General features: G+C 41.2%; 1 protein-coding gene across 5 annotated transcripts in view; it reads left to right on the top strand.

Annotated features, from left to right (window-relative positions):
- Nucleotides 1–21,317, top strand: part of TNRC6C (trinucleotide repeat containing adaptor 6C) — a 519,199-nt gene that overhangs the window by 245,545 nt on the left and 252,337 nt on the right. The window lies entirely within an intron of this gene.

Here is a 21,317-nt window from a genome sequence, read left to right as displayed (position 1 = left end):
GAAAAGAACAGATATGTGTAGGAAACACTGGATAACCATACAACGAAGATAATGTTAAAACAGGTATTTAGTACGGTAATTAATTGGTAGACTTGATAACACCGGGTGTATCTAAGAATAAAGAAAAAGTGCAATGATACATTGAAATTGTTGGAGGGAAGAAGAAAGATTGAACGAATGTGGTAATAAAAATTGAATTAGAATAGGAATATGAAAACTCACCAGAGTAAAAGGTACATTGAGGTGACTGAACACCACTGAAAAGGCTAGTTAGAATAAAAAGCCTAATTTCGCAGGGCTAAAACAGCACTGAAAAAGTTCCTGGGTAAGGGCAAATTTTAAACAGAAAAAGCCTAAAAACGGGGATATCAAATCCCAGAATAATTTGTATGAGGAAGGCTTAAACACACTAGCCAAAATGCTGGTAGTCCAAAAGTGTATAGGCGAATCAGAAACCTAATGGATAAGAAGGCAGAAAGGAAGAAACAATGTGAAAAGCCAGGTTAGTACCAGCAGTGGCGTAGCGTGAGTTGTCAGCACCCGGGGCAAGGCAAGTAATTTGCGCCCCCTAACCTGCGGACTTTTAGCACTCCCTGAGTCCCTTCAAATACAATAGTACTGATCTACCTGATTCCTATACTGACCACTACACACTACACGGTCCACTACACTGAGAACTACACTTTCCACTACACTACATTGTCCACTACACTGACCACTATACTATACTGTCCACTATACTACACTGACCACTATACTGACCACTATACTATACTATACTGTCCACTATACTACACTGACCACTATACTATACTACACTATACTGACCACCATACTACACTGTCCACTATACTACACTACACTGTCCACTATACTACACTACACTGTCCACTATACTACACTACACTGACCACTATACTACACTACACTAACCAATATACTACACTACACTAACCACTATACTACACTACACTAACCACTATACTGACCACCATACTACACTGTCCACTATACTACACTACACTGACCACCATACTACACTGTCCACTATACTACACTATACTGACCACCATACTACACTGTCCACTATACTACACTATACTGACCACCATACTACACTGTCCACTATACTACACTACACTGTCCACTATACTACACTACACTGTCCACTATACTACACTACACTGACCACTATACTACACTACACTAACCAATATACTACACTACACTAACCACTATACTACACTACACTAACCACTATACTGACCACCATACTACACTGTCCACTATACTACACTACACTGACCACCATACTACACTGTCCACTATACTACACTATACTGACCACCATACTACACTGTCCACTATACTACACTATACTGACCACCATACTACACTGTCCACTATACTACACTGTCCACTATACTACACTACACTGTCCACTATACTACACTACACTGTCCACTACACTACACTGTCCACCATACTACATTATACTGACCACCATACTACACTGTCCACCATACTACATTACACTGTCCACTATACTACACTGACCACTATACTGACCACCATAGTACACTATACTGACAACCATACTACACTGTCCACTATACTACATTACACTGTCCACTATACTACACTGACCCCCATACTAAACTACACTATACTGACCACTATACTATACTACACTACACTGACCACTACACTGTTCACTATACTATACTGACCACTATACTACACTATACTGACCACTATACTGTCCACTACACTATACTGACCACTATACTGTCCACTACACTAACCACCATACTGACCACTATACTACACTACACTGACCTCCATACTAAACTACACTATACTGACCACTATACTAACCACTATACTATACTACACTAACCACTATACTGACCACTATACTACACTATACTGACCACTATACTACACTACACTGCCACTACACTACACTACACTACACTGACCACTACACTACACTGCCCCCCATACTGACCACTACACTACACTGACCTCCATACTAAACTACACTATAATGACCACTATACTATACTACACTGTCCTGCCTACAGTCTCTCTCACCCCCCCCCCCCCCCCCCCCCCCGGCCGGTAACATGACTCTCACGAGGGAGTCTCACTCACCTTCTTGTCCTGGCTGCATCGATCCGGATGAGGAGGAGAACACAGCGGCGGCTCACATTGTATCTTCTCTCCCCTGCACTCTGCCTGCTGCCATGTTCAGTGTCCAGCGCCCTGTGATTGGGCGTATGGGGGCTCATGTGCGGAGGCGGGACTTCAGAAGCGATCGAGGACAGGCCAGCCTTACACCTCACATGACCCTCATACGCCCAATCACAGGGCGCCGGACACTTAACATGGCGGCCGGAGCGCAGGAGACACAGGAATTTGAAATTAGGAGGAGGCAGCCAGTGACACATACTGGCACCCCCCTAAATGTCGCGCCCGGGGCCACGGCACCCCCTGCACCCCCCACGCTACGCCACTGAGTACCAGTATAATAATAATGCTGAATCAGAAGAAGGACAGGGGGGAGAAAGAGAGAGAGTGAGACAACATACCTGACAGTAGCGACTATAATAAAAGCCCTGTTGTAAACAGCCGCTCGGGTAGGAACAGCTGTGACAAGGGATTAGGTAATGGATGGCGTCCTTTTGTACACACGCCCTGCCTGTAGTCAACCAATCAGCGCAAGCCGATGTGACATCATCCAAGCCGGTCACTATTTACAACGCATCGACGAGGAGGAAAGGGGAGCAGCAGGTGCGAATATGGACACAGCAGGGGAACAGTTCCCTCTGTCGGTTCCAACATGCGCCAACATCCCATGGGGAACAGGATGTGGCGCTGGGCAGCCACATAGTACCGAATGATAGGCCATATCCGACCACAACTAGGCAGACACCACCAGAAAAAAATCTATGTACATAGTAATAAAACAAACAAGGTAACATATAGCAAAAACAATGATATAATACAATATAGACATCTGTTTGTACCCAATATTAGTGTTGGTAAATCCAATATCGTAGTAGAACTTGTATATAAGACATATAGGGATTGTAATTAATGCACTGAAGAAAAAAAGAACAGGGGAGCAAATTTTGGCTGGAGGGGAAAGAAGGAATTAGCACATGAGGTCGAATATAATGTATATGTAAAATAGTAAGGAACCAGTGAGATGGGCCATCTATTTACCTTAAGATTATGGTAAATAGATTCAAACTTCCCTTCAACAATTTCAATGTATCATTGCACTTTTTCTTTATTCTTATATACACCCGGTGTTATCAAGGCTACCAATTAATTATTGAATACCTGTTTTAACATTATCTTCATTGTATGGTTATCCAGTGTTTCCTACACATATCTGTTCTTTTCCCTATGTTGTTAAATACATGTAAGTACACCTATTTATTTCACCTCACCACGTGGTCGTCACTCAAAATTTTTTCATTCACTACACATAAGCTTTATCACAACATAATCTGTCTATGTTAAATTCTTCCTCCTTTTTTTTCCTCCCTTCTCTTTCTTCCCCTTCCAACAGCCCCTCCCTCTTCATCGCACTGCTACACCTTCTTGGTTTTTCACCTTTTCTATATTATTTTATACCCGAATATGAGGCTCCTAACATTTTTTACACTATGTTACACATGTCCCCATAGTTCATAAATATTGTTGCTATTGTCCTTCATGTTGACCGGTCTGACTTCTTCCACCAGAGCATCCTATAGATTATATTATATATTATAGATTATATATAGATTATATAGTGTTATATCAATCTTTTAATATATATTTTTTTATTATTATTATGTTATATATATTATGTTCGATCTCATTGTATATTCTGTCTTCTATTTAGTAAGTCTTTCTGATGCTCCTGAAGAAAAGCAAAGCGCTTAACATTTAGAGCCCAAGACACCATTACCATCTTAAAAACCACTTCAATACCGGGCCTATTCTGGCACTTCTCTCCTACATGTAAAAATCATCATTTTTTTGCTAGAAAATTACTCAGAACCCCCAAACAATATATATATATATGTTTTTTTAGCAGACACCCTAGTGAATAAAATGGCGGTCATTGCAACTTTTTATCTTGCACGGTATTTGCGCAATCATTTTTCAAACGCCTTTTTTTTTTGGAAAAAAAACGGTTTCGTGAATTAAATAATAACAAAACAGTAAAGTTAGCCCAATTTTTTTGTATAATGTGAAAGATGATGTTACGCCGAGTAAATAGATACCTAACATGTCACGCTTTAAAATTGCGCACACTCATGGAACGGCGCCAAACTTCGGTACTTAAAAATCTCCATAGGCGATGCTTTTTTACAAGTTACCAGTTTAGAGTTACAGAGGAGGTCTAGTGCTAGAATTGTTGCACACACTCTAACGCACGCGGCAATACCTCACATGTGTGGTGTGAAGGGCATATGTGGCTGGGACTTACATGTGCGTTCGCTTCTGAACGCGAGCTACCAGGGACAGGGGCATTTTCAATTTTTTTTTTTTTTTTTTTTAATTTTACTTAATTTTTTTTTATTTTTACACTTTCTTTTACATTTTTTTTTTGATCACTTTTATTCCTATTACAAGGAATGTAAACATCCCTTGTAATAGGAATCTATTGTGACAGGTCCTCTTTATGGACCCCGCATCTCTCCTCCAGGCTGGAAAGCATGAGATTGTAAAAAAAAAATTCATTTACTTCCGGGAACCTGGGCGTGACGTCATAACGTCGCGCCCGGGCCTCCGACGGTCATAGAGATGACTGGTGACCATCTGGTCACCAGAAATCTCTATCGTCGTCATCCGGCACCGGCTGATTCTTTCTCCGGGCCCCCCATGACACAGGAGAGCCTGGAGAAGCACCAGATGGCAGTGGGAGGGGGGAACGTCCCCTCCCGTCGCCTATAAGAACGATCGAACGGTGGAACTGCCGCTATGATCATTCTTATCGTGCACAGAATCGCTCTTCTGGGGTCCCTCGGCAGGTCTCGCGGCTCCTCCCCGCATTAGATAACCCCCTAGGAGAAGTGCTCTCCCAAGGGTGTTACCTTGCGGGCGTGCTCCCGAGTCATTCATTCTGCGTCCATAAAAGCCGAATGTATGACTCGGCCCCGCCCCCCAGTGCCCGGGTCATTTGGATTTGATTGACAGCAGCGGGAGCCAATGGCTGAGCTGCTATCAATCCATCCAATCAGGACCCGAGACACCGGCTTTTGCTGGTGTGCTCGTCCCCGGGATGAAATAGAGGGGGTAAAGGTAAGTAAAACCTATATCCTATATCCGGATTCCAACAAACTGACTATGGAATGAGTGGTATTTCACCTCCAAGCCATTTACGTTATCTCCTATGGCTATGTACAGGATATACTGTTAAACCCTGTTATATTGACTTTCTCTTTTGATGATATAATGTTTTTATATATTTTCTATGTCAAATAAACAAAAATGTTTAATATACTATATACCATTTGTGGCCGTGCCTTAAAAGACCAAGCCTTCCATTTCAAGTTTTTTGTCTCAAATCGCTGAATATGCCTGTCTGTGGTGACAATGTGTTACAGATCATATTGGAATCATAGTTGATACTGCTATATGTTTCCTTCTTCTCAGTAAAAACACAGGTGGTGGCAGTTTAAAGGGTTAAGTGCTTAGTCAACTAAACCCAATCACAACCGCTCTCAGCCTTTCAGAGGTTGACCAGTCTTTTGTCACAAGTTGGTGAAAAGGGCAGTGGTCTGACACCACGTTTTATCACAGCCCTTGCAGAGTGCAACTGGACAGCCTATTTGCCTTTAGTAAATCCACCCCACTGGTATCAGCCATGTACTCACATCTACACAACTCAGCTTAGCCATCAGACACTGTATGCAGAGATGGATTTTTGTCACAATGCACACATAGCACGCACCTTTAATGTACACCCTTAGGCTGAAGTCAGAAGAGCGATTTTATAGCAGAGATTAAGGCTACATTCACACCTGAGCGTTTTCAGCTCATAAAGTGCTTGTAAAATGCCCAAAAAAATGCCTGAAAAACGCCCCTTTCAATGGCACATCTGAGCTTTTTGTCACCTGAAGCAAAACGCCTGAAAAACGCCCTAAGCTCAAAAAAGAACATGAGCTTCTTTGGGGCAGATTACAGGTGTTTTTCTGCCTTTTACATTGGAGACCTGAACAAAATCGCGGCAAAAACACAGCATAATCGCGGTAAAAACGCGGCAAAAATGCAGAAAAAATGCACAACTTTGAAACGCTCAGATGTGAATGCAGCCTAATGGCCCATACACACGATCCAAAAATCGCAGGAAAAATAGCACTTTTGACGCGATCATACGATAATCTGGGTGGCACAGTGGTGCAGTGGGTAGCACTTTCACCTTGCAGTAAGAAGGGTCGCTGGTTTGAATCCCAGCCATGACACTACCTGCCTGGAGTTTGCATGTTCTCCCTGTGCCTGCGTGGGTTTCCTCCGGGTACTCCGTTTCCTCCCACACTCCAAAGACATGCTGGTAGGTTCATTGGATCCTGTCTAAATTGTCCCTAGTGTGTATGAATGTGAGTTAGGGACCTTAGATTGTAAGCTCCTTGAGGGTAGGGACTGATGTGAATGTACAATATATATGTAAAGCGCTGCGTAAATTGATGGCGCTATATAAGTACCTAAAATAAAATAAATAATCGGATCGTTAGTACAGAGCTTTCGAGAGACGATCACGACAGTTCATCTGATATTATTTTATCTGACATGCACGAAAATTTTTCTCATACGATACCAGATCATACGATTTTTGTTTAATCAGTACAGTTCTCGTCTGAAAATACAATACAAATACACTACAACACATGACATCACTTCCAATTTTTTATTTTGTCATACGAGAATTTTCGTAACTTTAGTAAACTCTTCAGGTTCAATATACAACTAGCATGCAAAAAAAAACGGACGATCTGTTGTCCGATTTTCGGATCGTGTGCATCGGGCATTAGGCCTCTTTCACACTACTGCGACTTCAAAGCCGCATGATTTTGCCGCGATTTTACCGCAATTTCAGGGAATGCCTGTGTAAACTTGAGGTCTATGGACCTCAACTCGCATCAAAGTAGGACCAAAGTAGTACAGGGACTACTTTGAAGTCGGCACGACTTGAAGTCGCACATATATGAATGGTTATCATTGGAAATCATGGGGAACAACTTGTCATACGACTTTGCAGTCCCAAGTCGCACAAGTGTGAAAGGGGCCTAAGCCCTGGTTCACATTAATGCTACTTTGAAATTGCGCTACTTCACTTGAAGTAGCGCGATTTCAGAGTAGCAAGGTCAGCGCAATTTCAGGTGCTACTTGATAGACTGTGTGGCTTCATACATAGATGTCTATTGAAGTTGCACCTGAAATCAGCAAAAGTAGTCCAGGAACTACTTTTGAAAATCGGTGCGGCACCACAAAATCTGTGTCGCACCAATTGGAACAGTGTCATTGCTGCCAGTAGACTGCGACTTGTGATGCGATTTGATCTCTCAAATCGCATGACAAATCGCCCCAATGTGAACCTAGGTTCACATTGGGGCGATTTGTCATGCGATTTGAGAGATCAAATCGATTGACAAGTTGCAGCCTATTGGCGGCAATGACACTGTTCCAATCGGATCGACACAGATTTTGCAGTGCCGCACTGATGCCGCACTCTCTTTCCCTGGGCACTGTTTGCTGGGCACTCTCTTTCCCTGGGCACTGTTTGCTGGGCACTCTCTTTCCCTGGGCACTGTTTGCTGGGCACTCTCTTTCCCTGGGTTTGCTGGGCACTCTCTTTCCCTGGGCACTGTTTTCTGGGCACTCTCTTTCCCTGGGCACTGTTTGCTGGGCACTCTCTTTCCCTGGGCACTGCTTGCTGGGCACTCTCTTTCCCTGGGTTTGCTGGGCAGTCTCTTTCCCTGGGTACTGTTTGTTGGCAGTCTCTTTGCTGGGCAGTCTCTTTGTTGGGCACTCTTTGCTGGGCAGTCTCTTTCCTGGGCAGTCTCTTTGCTGGGCAGTCTCTTTCCTGGATAGTCTCTTTGCTGGGTAGTCTCTTTACTGGGCAGTCTTTTTGCTGGACTAATCTGGGCGGTCTCTTTGCTGGGCAGTCTTTTTGCTAGACTAAGTTGGGTGGTCTCTTTGCTGGGCGGTCTCTTTGCTAGACTAATCTGGGCAGTCTCTTTGCTGGGCAGTCTTTTTGCTGGACTAATCTGGGCGGTCTCTTTGCTGGTTGGTCTCTTTGCTGGACTAAGTTTGGCGGTCTCTTTGCTGGACTAATCTGGGCGGTCTCTTTGCTGGACTAATCTGGGCGGTCTCTTTGCTGGACTAATCTGGGCGGTCTCTTTGCTGGGCAGTCTCTTTGCTGGGCAGTCTCTTTGCTGGACTAATCTTGCTGGACTAAGTTGGGCGGTCTTTTTGCTGACAGTCTCTTTGCTGGACTATGTTGGGTGGCCTTTTTGCTGGCGGTCCTTTGCTGGACTAAGCTGGGTGGTCTCTTTGCTGGGAATGTCTCTTTGCTGCACATTTGGGAATGTCTCTTTGCTCAATATATGGGGGTGCATGCTTTGGTCCATGTGAGTCACAGGCCTAAGCTGGGCAGGCTCTTTGCTGGACGGTCTCTTTGCTGGGTAGTCTCTTTTTGCTGGGTTGGGCAGTTTCTTTGCTGGACTAAGCTGGGTGGTCTCTTTGCTGGGCGGTCTCTTTGCTGGACTAAGCTGGACGGTCTCTTTGCTGGGTAGTCTCTTTGCTGGACTGGGCAGTCTCTTTGCTGGACTAAGCTGGGTGGTCTCTTTGCTGGGCTGGGCGGTCTCTTTGCTGGACTGGGCAGTCTCTTTGCTGGACTGGGCAGTCTCTTTGCTGGACTGGGCAGTCTCTTTGCTGAACTGGGCAGTCTCTTTGCTGAACTGGGCAGTCTCTTTGCTGAACTGGGCAGTCTCTTTGCTGGACTGTGTCTGTCTCTAATGCACTGGGAATGTCTCTTTGCTGCACATTTGAGAATGTCTCTTTGCTCAATATATGGGGATGCATGCTTTGGTCCATGTGAGTCACAGGCCTAAGCTGGGCAGGCTCTTTGCTGGATGGTCTCTTTGCTGGGTAGTCTCTTTTTGCTGGACTGGGCAGTCTCTTTGCTGGACTAAGCTGGGTGGTCTCTTTGCTGGGCGGTCTCTTTGCTGGACTAAGCTGGACGGTCTCTTTGCTGGGTAGTCTCTTTGTTGGACTGGGCAGTCTCTTTGCTGGACTAAGCTGGGTGGTCTCTTTGCTGGGCTGGGCGGTCTCTTTGCTGGGCTGGGCGGTCTCTTTGCTGAACTGGGCAGTCTCTTTGCTGGACTGTGGCTGTCTCTAATGCACTGGGAATGTCTCTTTGCTGCACATTTGGGAATGTCTCTTTGCTCAATATATGGGGGTGCATGCTTTGGCCCATGTGAGTCGCAGGCCTAAGCTGGGCAGTCTCTTTACTGGGCAGTCTTTTTGCTGGACGAAGTTGGGCGGTCTCTTTGCTGGACTAAGCTGGGCAGTCTTTTTGCTGACAGTCTCTTTGCTGGGCTGGGCGGTCTCTTTGCTAGACTACCTGGTAATTTTCTGCAGCAGTGAAAACATGGGTAAGCAAACAAAATTTTGATTTTGATTACAGTCGGCAATTTTTTTATTTAAAAGAGCTTTAATAGGGTTCATTCGAACCTTCTATTAGAAACTGTCTGGTAAGTGTGGGAGCAAAAACAGTTACTCTTTGGGCTATCCCATTATTTGTGTCTAAACATGCCTTTGGCACAGCAACCACTAAAGCACCAAGAGGGATACCAAGGTATAGCATATGAAAGACAAAAAGGAACTAGGTACAAAAGCATAAATCATTTACCATGGGGACGGAAAGTATTCAGACCCCCTTAAATTTTTCACTCTTTGTTATATTACAGCCATTTGCTAAAATCATTTCAGTTCATTTTTTTCCTCAATAATTTACACACAGCACCCCATATTGACAAAAAAACACAGAATTGTTGACATTTTTGCAGATTTATTAAAAAAGAAAAACTGAAATATCACACGGTCCTAAGTATTCAGACCTTTTGCTCAGTATTTAGTAGAAGCACCCTTTTGATCTAATACAGCCATGAGTCTTTTTGGGGAAGATGCAACAAGTTTTTCACACCTGGATTTGGGGATCCTCTGCCATTCCTCCTTGCAGATCCTCTCCAGTTCTGTCAGGTTGGATGGTAAACGTTGGTGGACAGCCATTTTTAGGTCTCTCCAGAGATGCTCAATTGGGTTTAAGTCAGGGCTCTGGCTGGGCCATTCAAGAACAGTCACGGAGTTGTTGTGAAGCCACTCCTTCGTTATTTTAGCTGTGTGCTTAGGGTCATTGTCTTGTTGGAAGGTAAACCTTCGGCCCAGTCTGAGGTCCTGAGCACTCTGGAGAAGGTTTTCGTCCAGGATATCCCTGTACTTGGCCGCATTCATCTTTCCCTCAATTGCAACCAGTAGTCCTGTCCCTGCAGCTGAAAAACACCCCCACAGCATAATGCTGCCACCACCATGCTTCACTGTTGGGACTGTATTTGACAGGTGATGAGCAGTGCCTGGTTTTCTCCACACATACCGCTTAGATATAAGGCCAAAAATTCTATCTTGGTCTCATCAGACCAGAGAATGTTATTTCTCATCATCTTGGAGTCCTTCAGGTGTTATTTAGCAAACTCCATGCGGGCTTTCATGTGTCTTGCACTGAGGAGAGGCTTCCGTCGGGCCACTCTGCCATAAAGCCCCGACTGGTGGAGGGCTGCAGTGATGGTTGACTTTCTACAACTTTCTCCCATCTCCCGACTGCATCTCTGGAGCTCAGCCACAGTGATCTTTGGGTTCTTCTTTACCTCTCTCACCAAGGCTCTTCTCCCCCGATAGCTCAGTTTGGCTGGACGGCAAGCTCTAGGAATGGTTCTGGTCGTCCCAAATGTCTTCCATTTAAGGATTATGGAGGCCAATGTGCTCTTAGGAACCTTAAGTGCAGCAGAATTTTTTTGTAACCTTGGCCAGATCTGTGCCTTGCCACAATTCTGTCTCTGAGCTCTTCAGGCAGTTCCTTTGACCTCATGATTCTCATTTGCTCTGACGTGCACTGTGAGCTGTAAGGTCTTATATAGACAGGTGTGTGGCTTTCCTAATCAAGTCCAATCAGTATAATCAAACACAGCTGGACTCAAATGAAGGCGTAGAACCATCTCAAGGATGATCAGAAGAAATGGACAGCACCTGAGTTAAATATATGAGTGTCACAGCAAAGGGTCTGAATACTTAGGACAATGTGATATTTCAGTTTTTCTTTTTTAATAAATCTGCAAAAATGTCAACAATTCTGTATTTTTCTGTCAATATGAGGTGCTGTGTGTACATTAATGAGGAAAAAATGAACTTAAATGATTTTAGCAAATGGCTGCAATATAACAAAGAGTGAAAAATTTAAAAAAACTTTCCATCCCCACTGTATAAATGATTTCCACAGATAAAACATTAGCTTCTTGAAGTGTTAGACCAAATGTCTTGCCAGTCCTCTAGAGAAATACTGTAGACCTATTTTCATTTCAACAATAAACCCAAAATTTAAACTTTACTCATTATCGTAATAGAAGCTGCATCCAGAATTTTTTTTTTTTTTTAAATGTACTATTAGTCAAAATGTCCAATTAAAAAAACGATCCTTGTTGCAATTAGCCACATTCTTTACTTTCCAAGCTCTGCAAGGGAAATGCTCCCGGCAATAAAAACTTCTCCTATGGTCACTCTAAAGCCTCGTACACACGATCGAATTTTCCGCAGACAAAATCTTTTACTTTTGTCCGAAGGTGTGTGCCGGGATTTTGTTTGGCATATAAAAGGCAAGGAATTGTTGGCCAACAAACATAAACATACTGACGTCCTGTGTGTTTTTTCAGCTCTTTAGCACCACCCTTTGGGCTCCTTCTGCTAATTTCATGTTGTAGAAGTTGGGTGAGTGTTGGTTCACACTTTTCATTTCGCGCTTTACATTTAGTGCTTTTCATTTCGTGCTTTTCGGTTCACGCTTTTCATTTTGCATTTTTCAGTTCGTTTCTGAACGGCTGTTCGTCATCCAGCCATGTTGTGGAATCGGAGGAAATAACGTGTTATTTATTATTGGCCTTGGAGTTATTGCTTTGACCCAAGTCCAGTCCAGGAACAGGGGGAGGAAGAGTTCTTGGACCAAAAATTGGTTGCTTTATTAATCGTGAACAATTATGTCATATGCCTTTGCTGCAGGAGCTCCATGAGAATAATCCGGATGATTTTCAGAATTATCTCCGAATGATGGACCCCTGCTTTCACCAACTCTTGGCATTGTTGTCCCCTTATATTAAGAAGCAGGACACATGCATGAGGCTTTTATTTTGTTTTTTGGTTGAATAATTATGATTTAATTTGTTATATTTTCTATATTTTTGGATGCATAGAATGCACTTTTTGGTTAAGTTCTATTGGCAGATAGCATGTCAAATTGTATTTGTTTTCTTTTTTTAATGCACAAAAAATTGTGTAGAATAATACTTGGCTATGTGTTTTCCTTCAAATGACAGTTTGGGAGTAGGCAGTGACATTTAACAAAATACAATGTAAAATGAACAAGGGACACAACATAGTTGTATCTTTGATCTTAAAAACTATGGGATAATGGTGTTGTGGTAACTTGCCCATATAAAAAAAAAAAAAAAAGAAAAAAAAAAAGCATAATAATATTATTCTTGATATCACTAGAAAAAAAAGCCTTTGAAAATTCATTTGCAATAACTCCATCAGTATCACCAGCAAAGCAGCTTCATTATTATCCCATTAAAGAAGAAGAGAATTGTGCGCTGCATTTCGAGATTTCATAATTTGCCACGTCACAAATGTTATTTCTCCATTATGAACGCTAGTTTACAAGACCGACCGCTTCTGGCTCGTCCTTGCTTCCGGGCATGCGTGTTTGTACTTTGGACTTTTGTCCGACGGACTTGTGTACACACGCTCGGAAAATCTGACAACACACATTTGTCTGCGGAAAATGTTAAAACCTGCCATCCAACATTTGTCCGTGGAAAATCTGACAACAATTGTCCGATGGAGCGTACAAACAGCCTGTCATCACACAATTCCCATCGGAAAGTCCGATCGTGTGTACGAGGCTTAAAGATTATATATGATCAAAAGTGTGCTTACAAGAAAATTTCTTGCAGTCCATATTAACCAATCAGAATCTGTTTTATTTTTAACATTACTCAACAGAAATTACAGTTGGAAGCTGATTATTTGCTACGGGTAGCCCTATTTGTCATTTGGATTTTGTAAGCTAGTGACATGATTAAATCGTCTAATCCCGTATATTACTGTTCGAGGATATGAATGTTTATTTTATCTTTTTTTCCCAATTTAACTTGCTTAAATTGGGGACATGCCTTCATCCACATTCATTTTTGATTGCTCTAGTCCAGCATTTTCCATTTCATCATAGGTGAATGTGGAACAGAAAAAAAAAAACCATGCATGCATAAGAAGTCTTTGTGCATCATCTATGAGCAGTCAGAGCAGCAAATAGACATATTTATGTGTGCAGAGCCTAGCAATCTGCATATTCACAAGGAAGTAGAGAAGTGGAGGGGGGAGTGTGGCGGCTGTGTATGAGAGAGACCTGGGGGTGGCATTATTCATGAGAGGAGAAATGTGACAGATTAGCATATTCAGTAATAGAAGAGGCAGAAGCAGGTTTTGTGAGGTGTTAGGAAGGCATGGGAGGACTGGAAACTTATGACTATATATTCATTGGCTGCCAGATAAATCTTACTTTTCAAAAGTGAAATTGTGTAGCGTGTAGTTAACACATGTACAGAGGCCTATTTATGAAAGGGGTGAAATGCTGCCATTATTTGTCCCTTTTATAAAGAGCCAAAGCTAATACTTTTCACTGGTGTTCTTGTGGTTTTGTCACTGCAACATCCATTTTCTTTAAGATCAACTCCAGGTAGATTTTTACTAACAAGGTTCATAACGTTTACCGCTGCAGTATTCTAGATTCGGTCAGTTGGGGCCCTAGATTGTAGGTAAGCAGTTTGGTCCCTGCTGAGCCATTTATCTGCCTTACGTCTGCTCATATTGCATAAGTGGGACAAATATTTATAGGGTTAAGCCGCATGCACACAATCAGATTTTCCGACGGGAAATGTGTGATGACAGGCTGTTGTCGGTAAATCCGACTGTTTGTACACTCCATCGGACAATTGGTGTCGGATTTTCCGCGGACAAATGTTGGCTAGCAGGTTCTAAAATTTTCCGCGGACAAATGTCTGTTGTCGGATTTCCCGATCGTGTGTACACAAGTCTGTCGGACAAAACTCCAAAGTACAAACATGCATGATCGGAAGCAAGGACGAGCCAGAAGCGGTCGGTCTTGTAAACTAGCGCTCGTAATGGAGAATTAACATTCATGACATGGCAAATTATGAAATCTTGAAATGCAGCGCACAATTCTCTTCTTCTTTAATGGGATATTAATGAAGCTGCTTTGCTGGTGATACTGATGGAGTTATTGCAAACTAATTTTCAAATATTTCTAGTGATATCAAGAATAATATTATTATGCTTTTTTTTTTTTTTTTTTGGGCAAGTTACCACAACACCATTATCCCGTAGTTTTTAAGATCAGAGATACAACTATGTTGTGTCCCTTGTCAATTTTACATTGTATTTTTTTAAATGTAACTGCCTACTCCCAAACTGTCATGTGAAGAAAAACACATAGCCAAGTATTATTCTACACAATTTTTTTTATTGTGCATTAAAACAACAAAACAAATAAAATTAGACATGCTATCTGCCAATAGAACTTAACCAAAAAGTGCATTCTATGCATCCAAAAATATAGAAAATATAACAAATCAAATCATTATTATTCAACCAAAAAGTAAAATAAAAACCTCATGCATGTGTCCTGCTTCTTAATATAGGGGGTCAACAATGCCAAGAGTTGGTGAAATCAGGGGTCCATCATCCGGAGATAATTCCGAAAATCATTTGGATTATTCTCCTGGAGCTCCCACAGCAAAGGCATATGACATAATTGGTCATGATTAATAAAGCAACCAATTTTTGGTCCAAGAACTCCACCTCCTGTTCCTGGACTGGACTTGGGTCAAAGCAATAACTCCAAGGCCAATAATAAATAACATGTTATCTCCTCTGATTCCGCAGCATGTCTGGTTGACGAATGGCCATTCAGAAATGAACTGAAAAGCACAAAATGAAAAGCGCAAACTGAAAAGTGCTAAATGAAAAGCACAAAATGAAAAGTGCGAATCAACACTCACCAAACTTCTATTAACACGAAATTAGCAGAAGGAACCCAAAGGGTGGCGCTAAAGAGCTGAAAAACCACATAGTACGTCACTACATTCGTGTTTGTTGGCTGACAATTCCTTGCCGTTTGTATGCAAATCAAGTTTGGGCCAACGCCCTTTGGACGAAAGTCCACAGTTTTGTTGGGGGAAAATCCGATCATGTTTACGAGGCTTATCTCCACTTTCATGGGGGAAAAAATTAGCAAATAAAGAAAAAATAATATAGCATATATAATTGCAACACAAGTTATATTGTAATTGAATGTTATTAAAAATTGCCTAAACATTAGGCCAAGTTTCTCCTGATTTTGCTGTTCCTCTGTCACTACATTATGGCCTATGGTGGTATAGGGGGATGCTTCAGGCTCTTTAACATTTATTTGTCAATGTTTATGCTTTTGTATACCATGTAGACTTTGCAATAAAAATTATTGGAAAAGAAAAATGACCTTTCCTTTTCAATCTGCAGTCGCTGTAATTTTCTGAAAATGCAATGCAATATGGCTACCTGGAGTTGTTCCGTACACAGAATGTGTACTGATCACCCCCCAGAAACCTAATTTCCTGCTTATGTGATTGGCTCACCAATTTTCCCAGAAGTCTGCCTAAGATACAAGTCAGATTTCAGGCATCCCCTGCAAAAAAAATGTAATTTTTGGAGAGATACTTTCAATAGGAGCACGTCTAAAGGGATGCAGCAGATTTCCTCATTAATGCTCTGCAGCTGCACAGCTGACTGATAATTATGAAACCACGCCCATTAGACCCACTCAGCACAGAGGAACAAACAGTGATTTCTTCAGAATAACAAAAGGTAGGAATCTGCAGCAAGGTCCATAAAGACATGGATGAGCGAGTTTGGGGTGGAGGAACTTGACTAGCCTGCACAGAGTCCTGACCTCAACCCAATAGAACACCTTTGGGATGAATTAGATCAGAGACTGCGAGCCAGGCCTTCTCGTCCACATCAGTGCCTGACCTCACAAATGGGATTTTGGAAGAATGGTCAAACATTCCCATAGACACACTTCTAAACCTTGTGGACAGCCTTCCCAGAAGAGTTGAAGCTGTTATAGCTACAAATGGTGAGCCAACTCAATATAGAACCCTACGGACTAAGACTGGGATGTCATTAAAGTTCATGTGCGTGTAAAGGCAGGCTTCCCAAAACTTTTGGTAATATAGTGTATATGTTTTTTTTTTTATTAATGTTTAACTAAAATATCCTGAGATTGTTCATACACTGTATGTAAAAAAAAAAACATACATCTTTATGTATGTTCAATCAAAATCTCATAAGATCATATTCTTTAAATTTTCCAGCAGCTCCAGGGATGTAGCTTAGGCATATATGTGATTTTATTTAACATACAGTATATTGCCATTTTGACTACCAATATGCTTCTTTTCTGAAAGAAGGTTATGGTGGCATTTGTCAAATTCGATTGAAAAGGTCCAATGCTAAAAATATTTTTTCACTACTGTTATGTAAAATTAATACTGTGTATACCACATGTATACATTGTTCTATATTTTAATTGATAACAGATCACTTAAAAAGAAGCAATACTATGTATAAAGCATGTACTGCATTGTACTATATTTGATGATAATTAGCTTGTTTGTGATCACATGTACCTAAATCAATCAGATTGCTGAGTCTATGGCCACCTTTACAAGGACAGTCAGTGTGTCTATACATTAAACAATTGGGTGTTATATGATGATATATAATGATTTTAATGTGGATTCAGTCATTCTGCATTACCTTTGTTTATAGTGTATGTATCATGTTTTACCATGTATTTATGAATAAAATGTATTTTAATGAATTTTTAAAAATATATAAGCACCATATACGTACGGTCCTGAATGCTGAACTAGAAAGTCTCATTTTGTTAAGTTAGCGTTTAATGTTAAGGATATATGCTGGGATGCATTTTAGAAGAACTATTTCAATAGATTTTCAGTTGAACATTATGTTTTACATTATAAAAAGCAGGTGATCACCGCAAGATTTTGATTGGCCAGTTCCATAAATAAGTTTGACATATTACTTTGGAATAAAAAATAAAAAAAAAAGTTTAACAAATTACACAATTTAGTTCAATCCAACAGAATGACCATGGCATCAGTTTGCGACAATTCTGAGATCATTCTAAATTTTTGGACAGGAGCATTTGACCTGCTTCAAGTGGGTTTTGCATTTTATAGGGATGGGATGGGAATGGGATGGGAATGCAAAATCCACTTGAATTGAATAAACATATCTGTCTTATATTTCATGACTGCTGGTTAACCTTGTTGGAAGTTTTCACAAGAGAAATTCTCACTGAAGCTTTTTTAAAGATACTATTTGACAAAAAAGCCATAGAATAGTAAAATTCGTTGGTGTGAATATTGTTATTATTATTATTATTATTATACAGGATTTATATAGCGCCAACAATTTGGGCAGACAGTAAACTTACAATACAAATCAATACAGGAGGGATCAGAGGGCCCTGCTCCTTAGAGCTTACAATCTAGAAGAGTTGATTCACTTAGGCTCCATTCACACTAGCGCGTTTTTTGATGCATTTTGCATTTTGCAGACATGCATGGGAATTTTTTAACATGGGTTCCTATGGAACATGTTCACATCAATGCCTTTTTGTTTCTCTGCATTTTTGGAAAGGGTCGGGGACTTTTTTTCATGCAAAAAGCAGCGTTTTGCATGTAATGGATTTCAATGGACAAGCATCAAAAATGCAAGTGCACCGTTTTTGCAGCGTTTTTGATGCGTTTTTGCCGTTTAATTTTTTTTTTAATTTTTTTTTTTTAGTCTGTAAAAAAAAACTGTAAAAAAAAAAAAAAAAAAAAAAAAAAACCCCAAAACGCAAATCGCGGCAAAAACGCCGCAAAAACGCTGCTCAAAAACGTGGCAAGCATGAAAAAAAAAACTCCAAAAACGCTCAAAAGCAACATGCATAGGTGTGAATGGAGCCTTAGGCTCCATTCACACTAATGCATTTTTTGGTGCATTTTGCATTTTGCAGAAATGCATGGGAATTTTTTAACATGGGTTCCTATGGAACATGTTCACATCAATGCATTTTTGTGCCTCTGTGTTTTTGGAAAGGGTCAGGGACTTTTTTTCATGCAAAATGCAGCGTTTTGCATGTAATAGAATTCAATGGACCAGCATCAAAAACGCAAGTACATCGTTTTTACAGCGCTTTTAACGCGTTTTGCGTTTTTTGCGGGTTTTTTTTTTTTTACACTGTATACAGTATAAAAAAACTGTAAAAAAAACAAAAACGCAAAACGCGGCAAAAACGCTGCAAAAAAGCTGTTCAAAAACGCCGCAAGCACCGCAAAAAACACTGCAGAAACGCTCAAAAGCAACATGCATAGATGTGAATCGAGCCTTGGGGTAGATAGTGATTGTCACTAAATAAGGAAAACCTGTGCTCCCTTTAAATACCAAGTCAGTGGCGAAGAAAATAAAATGAATTTAAAAAACAAACGTATTTTCTAACATTCACTTTGCTAAGTGAAAAGCTCAGATTCATTTAGCAAATTAACATTTTTATCAGTGCTGCAACAAGTCTAATGGAAATCTAAATTGCCAAAGATAGCATTTCAGCATATTTATCCTCACCTTTCTTTTCTAGTTATTTAAAAGTAAACAGAGGCAAGAAAAAAGGGGGAGAAAAAGTTACAAATAGCACAGAAATACCCAGTGTATAAAGAAAGACAAAGTGGGAAAGGATAAATGTAATTTCCATAAGTGCAAATGACCATCTGTAGTCAATTGAAGATGCAAAAAAACACAACTGCTAAATTCCATTTTTAAAACATAGCCCAGGTTTAAAAAAAAAAAAAAAACCTTCATTGCCCTGCTTACTTCTTGCAGACTCCCCATCCAGTCATACAATGCTGAACCTCTCCTGGGGTGAATAATACCCAGTGTCATTCAACTTACTACCTGTGAGCCCAGAATGTCAAGGACATATCTCCCATGGGTGCATCATCAAGCTCCTCTGTGCTCACAGGACAATGCTGTAGGGAATAGTCACTCTGGGGGTTATTTACTAAAGGCCACTTTGCACTACAAGTGCACTTGGAAGTGAAGTCGCTGTAGATCTGAGGGGGACATGCAAGGTAAATAAAAAACAGCATTTTAGCTTGCACATGATTGGATGATAAAATCAGCAGAGCTTCCACTCATTTCAGATCTGCCCCTCAGATTTAAAGCGACTGCACTTCCAAGTGCACTTGTAGTGCAAAGTGGATTTGCCTTTCATAAATAACCCCTATGCCTTTATATGAGCATGTTGTCTCTAGAATTCAGAACCATCCACCACTGGAGGAAAAGGACCCATGATGTTATGTAACCAGAGCAGAAACCCAATAAAAAAGGATGTAGCTGAAGAGTTAAAAGAGAATGTCGAGGTTGGTGGGAGGTGGTTTAAATAAGCTGGAATTTAGCTTTAAAAAGCCAATCTGTTCATAACTAATATTGTTTTGGTAGATGCTGCAGAGTAATTTGCTGCATTCGTTTTTTCCCTGATGATCCTGCCAGTAACAATACTTTCAGTCGTACGGTGACACTGCTCACTCACCATATGGAACTCATGGAGGAGCTGCATTGTCACCTACTTGTCACCTACTTGTATATCAAACCGAATTTCCCCATAAGAAATAATGGAAAGATAAATTCTCTCCACAACCATTTATTCACAGTTTTAATGTAAAAGAAAAGTGGAATTACACTCGCAAGGTATTTCCCGTTAAGGCGTCTGGTGCTCATCCATGTAAAGCTGCTGGTGTTGTGTATACAGTAAAGCTTCTGGTGTATACAGTACTGTATGTGGCCAGAGGTCCGGGGGCTCTGGTGGCTCCCAGCGCCTTCTGGAGAACTCAGAGACACTCAGGAACTGTAGGAACTGTTGAAACTTCCGGGTGTTCCGAACGCAAGTTACGCCCGCCCCACCCAGCTGGGAGTGTCTCCGTGTTCTCCAGGAAGTGCTGGGAGCCACCAGTGCCCCTGGACCTCTGGCCACATACAGTACTGTATACACCAGTGGCTTTACTATATACACCAGCGGCTTTAGTACATGGATGAGCACCAGACTCCCCTAAAGTGGGATGTACATTGTGAGTGTAATTCCACTTTTTTTACATTAAAAATGTGAAATTGTGATCCTTCTACCGCTCGTCTTGCAAGACAGTGCTCGCATATCAAGTCAAAAAATGTTTTAAATGTTGCTCGTCTTGCAAGCCATTCATATACCGCGTTACTCGCTGTATTTAAAAGTTAGCTAGGAAAGTTGATAACTTTTTTTCAGTTTTCATTTAAGTTCACAGAGAGTTACAATGACATAAAATATAAGAACTACTTTGTATCATACGTGGCCTGAAAAAGATAAACAAAAAATTAGTACAGCCACCACATCCAAGGACTTGTGAGCTGCATTATATTAAATTCTTGTTCTTGGGTTAAGATTAGTTTAAGCTACTTGTGAGCAGGTGCACATAGCTAGGTCTGCCATTTGGTGGCTCTGTCCCTAAATAGTATATTGTAACAGGGAATAGTGTAATTGGGTGTTAGGTCCCTTTTAGACAAAGCCTTCCTATACTGATGTAATGGATAGAGTTAGTGCTCATAGATATATGCCAGGATGGGAGGTGCTTTTGGCAGTTGGGGGCATGGGAGCCAAACCTCCCACCAGCATTTAGATGTAGTCAACTAATGCAGAGGCCCTGGAGAGGACAGAAGGACATGGGGTAACCACCCTAACTGGACAGGGATGCAAAAGGCCTTTTAGGCTAAGTGTTCTCTGTGTGACTGCAATCCACCTGGAAATCCTGGGAAAAGTGTACCAACACTAG

This window comes from Aquarana catesbeiana, linkage group LG12 (assembly GCF_042186555.1).
Source record: "Aquarana catesbeiana isolate 2022-GZ linkage group LG12, ASM4218655v1, whole genome shotgun sequence".
Taxonomy (NCBI): domain Eukaryota; kingdom Metazoa; phylum Chordata; class Amphibia; order Anura; family Ranidae; genus Aquarana; species Aquarana catesbeiana.
This window is presented reverse-complemented; position numbering and strand designations above follow the sequence as displayed.